The following is a 9,810-nucleotide window of genomic DNA, read 5'->3' as shown; positions in this document are numbered from 1 at the left end:
AGTGGTCAGAGAGTTGCAGCTGCCCCCCCCCCCCCGCAGACCTGAACTGATGCTCAAACAAAACACAACTATTATTTCTTTTTCTCCTTCCAAGTCCAATTCAAGAAATATCTGGGGACTTTGGGGGTGGAGCCAGGAGACATTGGGGACGGAGCCAGGAGCAAGGGTATGATGAGAATAATTGAACTTCAAAGGGAGGCTTGGCCATCACATTTAAAGGGACTGCAAACCTTTTCAATGCTTTCCTTCCATAGGAAATAATGGATAGGGGCACCTTCTTTGGGGGCTCATAGAATTGGACCCCCTGGTCCAATCTTTTTGAAACTTGGGGGGTATTTTGGGAGAGGCACTGGACGCTATACCGATACTTTGGTGCCTCTACCTCAAAAACAGCCCCCTAGAGCCCCAGATACCCGCAGATCAATTCTCCATTATTTCCTATGGAGATACCCGCAGATCAATTCTCCATTATTTCCTATGGGAATAAGCCTCCATAGGGAATAATAGAGACCCCAGCAGACATTTCCCTCCCCTCCCTCTGCTTTCTGATGACCCTGAAGCGGGGGGAGGGCCTCCAAACCGGGGGATCCCTGCCCCCACCTGGAGATTGGTAACCTTAGTTTCCAGTCTCCAGGTGGGGCCTGGACATTTCCTGCTTTTACAACTGATCTCCAGCTGGCAGAGATCAGCTCCTCTAAAGAAAATGGCTGCCAGGTGGACTCTATGGCATTCCACCATGCTGAGGCCCCTCCCCTCCCCAAGCCCCCTCCCCCTATCCTGGATCTTCCCCCAAAGCCTCCAGGTATTTTCCAACACAGAGCTGGCAACCCTATCTGAGCCTCTCTCCAGAAATTACACTGTTGGGTGAACTGGGTTTGATTCCCTGCTCCTCCACTTGCAGCTGCTGGAATGGCCTTGGGTCAGCCATAGCTCTCGTAAGAGTTGTCCTTAAAAGGGCAGCTTCTGGGAGAGCTCTCTCAGCCCCACCCACCTCACAGGGTGTCTGTTGTGAGGGAGGAAAGTAAAGGAGATTGTAAACCACTCTGAGATTCTGGGATTCAGAGTTAAGGGTGGAATATAAATCCAATATCTTCTTCATTGCCTGGATAGCCCAGAAGTTGGGAAAAGCAGGCCTGAAATGTGCTTTAATAATGAACACAGTCTTTTTAGAGGCTTACAACAGGTCAGCATCCTCTTCCACCCAGCCAAACAGATGCCACCAGAAGGCCTAAAGCAGGGCATGAAGACCATTTCTGATCAGGAAAACTCACATTAAACTAAATGTTGTTAGTCTTTAAGGTCCCATCGGACTTTTGCTTTATTTGACTCAAACAAACTAGTATGGCTTAATAAACATGAAGACCAAATAGGGTTGCCAAGTCCCCAGCATTGCCTGGCGAGGGACTGTCATCTATTGTACCACAGAGTTTTCCCTCCCAAATGGCTAGAGCATCCGGGAAAACCATAGTGTTTCCCCAGAAACGCCAAGAGTGACCGCCATGCGAAGTCGCCGGTGCAATGACGTCACTTCTGGGTGACGTCGAGGGAGGATCCCCCCACCGGCCCAACATGGTTGAACTAGTGGTCATCACCAGGGCTTTTTTGTGGGAAAAGTCCAGCAGGAACTCATTTGCATATCAGGCCACACCCCCTGACACCAAGCCAGCCAGAATTGCATTCCTGTGAGTTCCTGCTAAAAAAACCCAAAACCCTAAACATCTTGTGACACTGAATTTCAGAGGTTAATTAATCTTTACATATGAAAGTGAAGTGTGCAGAAGGCACTGTCATCTGTGTGAACATGACACACACACCCAATACAGAAATCTATACAGAGCTGGAGCCTTGCAGTTTTAAAGCAAGGAACTAAATGGGACAAATGAAAGAACAGTATTTTTACCATCTTGGAATCTGGATGAAAGGGATATGGTTTCAACCAAGCCTAACTGATTTATTTTGTTTACTTCCTGCTTTACCAGAAACTGCCCAAGACCACTCCAGGGGAACAAGGCCATTAAACCTCAATATGAATAATAAAACAGCTATAACATGCCATGCTTGGATACTCAGTGGCACCAGAAAACTAGCAAAACGTATTCCTGCATGAAGTGTCTGTGAGTCAGAACTGACTTCATCAAATGTATAAAAGATATATCCCTTAGGAAGATACATCTATATGCTATCAGAGACGTGTGGCCCCCCCATTTGTGGATACCTAAATCTGCAGATTGGGGCCACACAGACACTAAACAGATTTTTTTGGCAAACTCGGAAGACTTCCTAAGTTCGCAGAAAATCTGAAATCTTTTTTAAAAATAGAGAGAGGCGGTTAATTCACCCCCCCAAGTAAAAGAGCAATCCCTGTGCAAGTGGAGAGAACCCACCGGCCTCTGGCAGTTGGGGAAGTCTAGGAGCCCTTCTGGGTCCATTGGCAGCGGTGGCACAGCCTGGAGCTCTATGCCAGGCCCAGTGGCAGCAGCTGTGCGACACGAGAGGCAGGTGGGCCCAATAGTGGTGCAGCCCAAGGAGAATATGGGGGCTGTGCCAGGCCCAGTGGCTGCCAGAGACGCTTGCCCAGGTGCCAACAGGAGGGGGGGCGCAGCAAATTGGGTATGGAGTCCATTGTATTCTATGAGACTATAAGATAGAATGGCCCATAAGGGGGCGCCATTTTTTAATTTTCTCCCCCTCAAAAAACACATCAATCTGGTCCTGGCCAGAGACCCCAGGGGCTGTGCTGGATAAGACTGAATCTAAGTCTTAATTCAGCAATTTTGCATTACCATTTCCCTTATGAAGTTTTGAAGGCAAACAGAAACTTCCAGCACTAGAAAAGAACAAGTATCGAAGTAGCTGAAGAAGTGGGCAGAACTACAGAGCAAAGCCTCTATTTTCTCCATTGGCTGACCAGCACATGAAGCAATTTATGTACAAAACCTCCCAATGCTCATCCATTCATGTTTTCCCCTGGATCTTAGGCTCAAAGCATTGCCATGAAATTTCTGTAATGAATGTCAATAAATCAAAAGTAGGTTTGCAACTTACAGACACACCTGAACGACAGCACACTCAAGATTGCTATAGCACAGACATTGTCTTCTGATGTTCATGCAATAATTCAGAGCAAGAGGTGTCAGTTACCAGAAACTGTTAAATAAACAAAATATTGCAAAAATGCTAATCTTTTAAGCATATTTTAAGTTTTTTAAAAATCTTTGTGTTTGTCTGTGTCGTTTATAAGATTTATACTCCACTACCTGGCATTACATTTTAAGACACACATGGCCTGGCCCAACAAGGTCCCATTTATGTCAGATTTGGCCCTCATAACAAATGAATTCAAAACCCTTGTGCTAAGTCTTCTAGATGCCTCCAGCTTCCTGTTTGGTTTTGCCCCTACAAACTAACACAGCTATCCATTGGGAATTATGCCATACACTACAATCTACAAAATACACAACAGTACAGCAACACAAGCAGAAGGCAGTTTAAAAAAAGAAAAAACAATGAATGAATGAATGAATGAATGAATGAATGAATGAATGAATGAGAAGCTTTTGCAACAGCTATTAGTTACCATGGCTAAATGGAACTTTCATGTTCACAGGCATGTCTGAGTACCAATAGCCAGGGTTCAGAAAAGAACATTGCCTTTATGCTACGGTTGGCCAATCAGGATGGAAAACCTGGACTTCTTAGATTCCTGCTTCAACAGATCTAGGAGCAAATGTTTCAAGCTCAGACCTCTTTATCTGGCAGTGGGTAAAAGTACCCAAGGGCTACAGTGCAGTGCTTCAAATGGTGACAGTGTATTGGTTTAGAATATTTCTACTCAATCCCCCAGCTACACTGGTTCTCAGAGCATTTCTCTGAGAAATGATCACAGCAAATTATTCTCAGCTTGTGCCCTTGGGCTTGTGGGTTTGAATCCAACCTTTGCTGAGAACAAGAAACGGACAAAACTTTATTTTAAAAACAAACAAAAGTTTGTAAGTCTGCCACATGCAATGGGAGCTTGCAGGAAATCTGGGACATGCTGTACAGGAGATGAGCTTCAGTGTGAAGAGGGAAGAAGCCCTCCATTGCCCTCTTATGCTGGAAGACCAGAAGAGGAATCCATATACAGCCTGGTGAATTTAAAAATGCCTTTGCAACTGTGGAATCATCTTTGGCTAGTTCTTTCCCCTTCCCCACCAGGATAAACAATGTCCCTAATCCTGTAAGTACTTATAAATGTGGCCCTATCTGGAAGCTTGGTAAAGCCAGCACACGTTCCTCAAGAACTGGTCATGTCACACTTATCTTATCTCCTCTTTTGAGAGAGTTACAACCTTGTTGGATCAGGAACATGCCATGGGTATAGTTTATCTTGATTTCAGTAAGGCTTTCCCTCAGGTTCCCCTTTTGGTATAGTGGTTAAGTATGCAGACTCTTATCTTGGAGTTTGATTCCCCACTCCTCCACTTGCAGCTGCTGAATGGCCTTGGGTCAGCCATAGCTCTTGTAGGAGTTGTCCTTGAAAGGGCAGCATCTGGGAGAGCTCTCTCAGCCCCGTCTAGTTCACAGGGTGTCTGTTGTGGGGGAGGAAGGTAAAGCAGATTGTGAGCTGCTCTGAGACTCTGAGATTCAGAGTGAAGGGTGGGGTATAAATCCAATATCTTCTAAAGAGAGCCAGTTTGGTGTAGTGGTTAAGTGTGTGGACTCTTACCTGGGAGAACTGAGTTTGATTCCCCACTCCTGCACTTGCAGCTGCTGGAATGGCCTTGGGTCAGCCATAGCTCTCTTAGAAGTTGCCCTTGAAAGGGCAGCTTCTGGGAGAGCTCTCTCAGCCCCACCCACCTCACAGGGTGTCTGTTGTGGGGGGAGAAGATATAGGAGATTGTGAGCCGCTCTGATACTCTGATTCAGAGAGAAGGGCGGGGTATAAATCTATGGTCTTCTTATTCACATGATATTCTTGTTGACAAGTTGGTAAACTGTGCTTTGCATCCAATTACTGTGTGGTGGATTAGTAACTGGTTGACAGATTGCACCAAAGAATGCTTATGAATGGTTTCTCAACCTCTTGGAGAGGAGGTGATGAGTGAAGCTTCTCAGGGGTCTGCCCAGAGACCTCTTTTGTTCAGGACAGGATTCCTGCACAGGTGGAGTCTTTCTCCCTCCCTCCCTCCCCCAGCCAAAGTCTGCCTAACCCAGGTAGGGCTGCCAAGTCCAATTCAAGAAATATCTGGGGACTTGAGGGTGGAGCCAGAAGCACAACTGAACTGCCAAAGGGAGTGCTGGCCATCACATTTAAAGGAACCACATTCCTTTTAAGTGCCTTTCCTCCATTGAGCCCCTTCTTTTGGGGCTCATAGAATTGGACCCCCCTGGTCCAATTCTTTTGAAACTTGGACAATGTTTTGAGGAGAAGCACTGGATGCTATGCTGCGAAGTGGTGCCTCTATCTTTTAAAAAGCCCTCTAGAGCCCAGATGCTCACAAATCAATTCTCTGTTATACCCTATGAGAATTGGTCTCCGTGGTCTCCGCTGCCCTTTCAAGGACAACTCCTACAAGAGCTATGGCTGACCCAAGGCCATTCCAGCAGCTGCAAGTGGAGGAGTGGGGAATCAAACTCCAAGAGTGCCTAACGGAGTGCCTGGCAGACATTTTCCTCCCCCTCCCCTGCTTTCTGATGACCTGAAAGCAAGGGGAGGGCTTCCAAACTGGGGAATCCCTGCCCTTACCTGGGGATTGGCAACCCTAAACCCAGGAGGACCCTCAGTCATAAAGATGCCTGCTCTGTACCATCAACTCAAACAGAAATTTGCAAATTACTTCCCCGTGTAGGAGTTTCCCGGGCCAAGGTTAGAACTCCAATGCAAAGGTCCTCCTCATATGCTGGGGGGGGGGGGGGGGTTAGGGGGTTATCTTAACCCCGTCCCAATAATCCCTCGTAGGCCACCATCTATCAAGGCAATGTGAAATGTGAGCCTCCCAGTCTGAGGGAGTGTGTGACCCTTCTCCCCTCCCTCCCAAGCTCTGCAAGTATTTTCTTCTTCTTCTTCTTGCAAGATGGAAAGCTTGGTGGCTCTGATCTTATCCAGCAACAAAGGAAATGAGTTCTGCACATGCTCAGAGGTAATCTACCCAAGCCTGAGTGGCGCCTCAACTCGGAGCCTGTTCACACAAGGCGCTGGATGCCCTCCAGCCTTTCACTCTGATCAACCAGGGCAAAATTTCAACACGTGGATGCCCAAGTTCACTCTGTGCTCAGGACTTCTTTGCCCCTTAACTGCAAAAGGCCAAAAGGTTGCCCTCTCCTTCCACAGAGCTGCAAAAGCTGCTACAAAGGGCAGGCTGAGCTAGTGAGGGCCTCGAGAACTACCTCTCCTGCAGGGAAAGGCTCAGGGCTTTCTTGTGGGAAAAGCCCAGCAGGAACTCATTTGCGTATGAGGCCACACCCCCTGACATCGCCATTGTTTCAGACAGGGCTTTCTTGTGGGAAGGTGCCCAATATGCTACTGGGGAAGAGCGTTCAAGTAACCACAGAAAGAGTGAAGCAGCTGGGCCAAAGCCAAAAGGATGCTCAGCTGTGGATGTGTCTGATGTGAAAGAACAGTCCGATGCTGCAAAGAACAATACTGCATTGGAACATGGAATGTAAGATCTATGAATCAAGGTAAGCTAGATGTGGTCAAACAAGAGATGGCAAGACTGAACATCGACATCTTGGGAATCAGTGAACTAAAATGGACAGGAATGGGTGAATTTAACTCAGAGGATCACTACATCTATTATTGTGGCCAAGAGTCCCATAGAAGAAATGGTGTGGCTTTTATAGTTAACAAGAGAGTGAGGAAGGCAGTAATGGGATACAATCTCAAAAATGACAGAATGATCTTGGTCCGTATCCAAGGCAAACCATACACTATTAAAGTAATCCAAGTCTATGCCTCAACCACTGATGCAGAAGAGGCTGAAGTGGACCAGTTCTATGAAGATCTGCAACACCTTCTAGAATTAACACCAAAAAAGATGTCCTCCTCATCATAGGAGAGTGGAATGCCAAAGTAGGAAGTCAAAAGGTGACTGGAACAACTGACAAGTTTGGCCTTGGAGAACAAAATGAAGCCGGGCAAAGGCTAATAGAGTTTTGTCAAGAGAACAAGCTGGTCATAGCGAACACCCTCTTCCAACAACCTAAAAGGCGCTGGAAGATGAACCCCTCACGTGGACATCACCTGATGGGCAACACAGAAATCAGATTGATTATACACTCTGCAGTCAAAGATGGAGAAGCTCCTTACAGTCAGCAAAAACAAGACCTGGAGCTGACTGCGGCTCAGATCATGAGCTACTCATTGCAAAATTCAGGCTTAAACTGAAGAAACTGGGAAGCCATTAGGCCATTCAGGTTTGACCTTGATCACATTCCTTATGAATATACAGTGGAGGTGAAAAATAGGTTTAAGGAACTAGAGTTGATAGACAGAGTGCCAGAAGAACTATGGACGGAGGTTCATGACACTGTACAGAAAACAGCAATCAGCACCATCCAAAGAAAAAGAAATGCAAGAAAGCAAAGTGGCTGTCTGATGAGGCTTCACAAATAGCTGAGGAAAGAAGGAAAGCGAAAGGCAAAGGTGAAAAGGAAAAATTCACCCAACTCAATGCAGATTTCCAGAGAACAGCAAGGAGAGATAAGGAGGCCTTCCTGAAGGAACAATGCAAAGCAATAGAGGAAAATAATAGAATGGGAAGGACAAGAGATCTATTCAAGAAAACTGGAGAAATCAAGGAAACATTTTGTGCAAAGATGGCCATGATAAAGGGCAAAAATGGTAGGGACCTAACAGAAGCAGAAGAGATCAGGAAGAGGTGCAAGAATACACAGAAGAATTATACAAGAAGGAACTCACTGTCCCATGACAATGAAATCGATGACCTTGAGCCAGACATCCTGGAGTGTGAAGTCAAATGGATTTTAGAAAGCATTACTAACAACAAAGCGAGCAGAGATAACGGTATCCCAGTTGAGCTATTCAAAGTCCTAAAAGATGATGCTGTTAAAGTGATGCACACATTATGTCAACAAATTTGGAAAACACAACAGTGGCCACAGGATTGGAAAAGATCAGTTTATATTCCAATCCCAAAGAAGGGTAATGCCAAGGAATGTTCAAACTATTGCACCATTGCACTCATTTCACATGCCAGCAAGGTCATGTTAAAGATCCTACAAGCTAGGCTTCAGCAGTATGTAGATCGGGAACTACCAGAAGTTCAAGCTGGGTTTCGGAGAGGTAGAGGAACTAGAGATCAAATTGCCAACATTTGATAGATTATGAAGAAAGCAAGGGAGTATCAGAAAAATGTCTATTTCTGCTTCATTGACTCTGCTAAAGCCTTTGATTGTGTGGATCACAACAAACTGTGGCAAGTCCTTAAAGAGATGGGAGTACCAGACCACCTCACAGGTCTGAGAAACCTGTTATACGGGTCAAGAAGCAACTGTCAAAATGGGATATGGAACAACTGATTGGTTTAGAATAGGAAACGGAGTTTGACAAGGATGTATATTGTCACCCTGCTTATTTAATTTATATGCAGAGTACATAATGCGGAATGCTGGCCTGGATGAAGCACAAGCCGGAATTAAGATTGCTGGGGAAAACATCAACAACCTCAGATATGCAGATGACACTACTCTAATGGCAGAAAGTGAGGAGGACCTAAAGAACCTCTTGTTGAGGGTGAAAGAGCACACAAAAGTAGGCTTGAAACTCAACATCAAAAAAACTAAGATCATGGCATCCAGCCCCATCACACCTTGGCAAACAGAAGGGGAAGACATGGAAGTAGTGACAGACTTTACATTTCTGGGATCCAAGATCACTGCAGATGGTGACTGTAGCCATGAAATTAAAAGATGTTTGCTTCTTGGGAGGACATCTATGGCGAACCTGGGCATTATAATAAAAAGTAGATACATCACCCTGCCAACAAAAGTCCGTGTAGTCAAAGCGATGGTATTCCCAGTAGTAATGTATGGCTGTGAGAGCTGGACCATAAGGAAGGCGGAGCGCAGAAGAATAAATGCTTTGAGATGTGGTGCTGGAGAAGACTCTTGTGAGTCCCTTGGCCTGCAAGAAGATCAAATCAGTCAGTCCTAAGGGAAATCAACCCAGACTGTTCCCTGGAAGGTCAGATGCTGAAGCTGAAGCTCAAATACTTTGGCCACCAAAGGAGAAGGGAGCATTCCCTGGAGAAGACCCTCATGCTGGGAAAGACAGAAGGCAAAAAAAGAAGGGGACGGCAAAAGATGAGATGGCTGGACAGTGTTACTGATGTAACAAACACAAATTTGAGTGGACTTCGGAGGATGGTGGAGGACAGGAGGGCCTGGCATGACTCGGTCCACGGGATCGCAAAGAGTCGGACTCGATTGCGCGACTGAACAACAACAAACATATGTTACTTTGAAGGAAGGGTTGGAGAGAACATGGGTATTCTCATGGGGCCCGGCTAACACTCCCAAGGGGTTCTCGTCGGCTGGAAAGCCAGAGCAGAGTGTGATCCTTGACTTGGATTTAAGCAATTTGGGTTCTGAGTGAGTGGGCTCTGCCATGAAGCTGGCTCAGGGACCAACCAGTCTTATCCTCTCTTAACCTTCCCTACAGCACCCCAGTGAAGATAGAGGAGGGATGGGGGGAAGCCACGCATGCCATCCTGAGCTTCTTGGAAGACCAGGGAGGTAAAAACCAGCAAGCAAAACAAACTCAGCCCAGGTGGAGCCCATCAGCTGCTCACCCGGCTGCAAGGTCTC

This window comes from Heteronotia binoei, chromosome 20 (assembly GCF_032191835.1).
Source record: "Heteronotia binoei isolate CCM8104 ecotype False Entrance Well chromosome 20, APGP_CSIRO_Hbin_v1, whole genome shotgun sequence".
Classification (NCBI taxonomy): Eukaryota; Metazoa; Chordata; class Lepidosauria; order Squamata; family Gekkonidae; genus Heteronotia; species Heteronotia binoei.
This window is presented reverse-complemented; position numbering follows the sequence as displayed.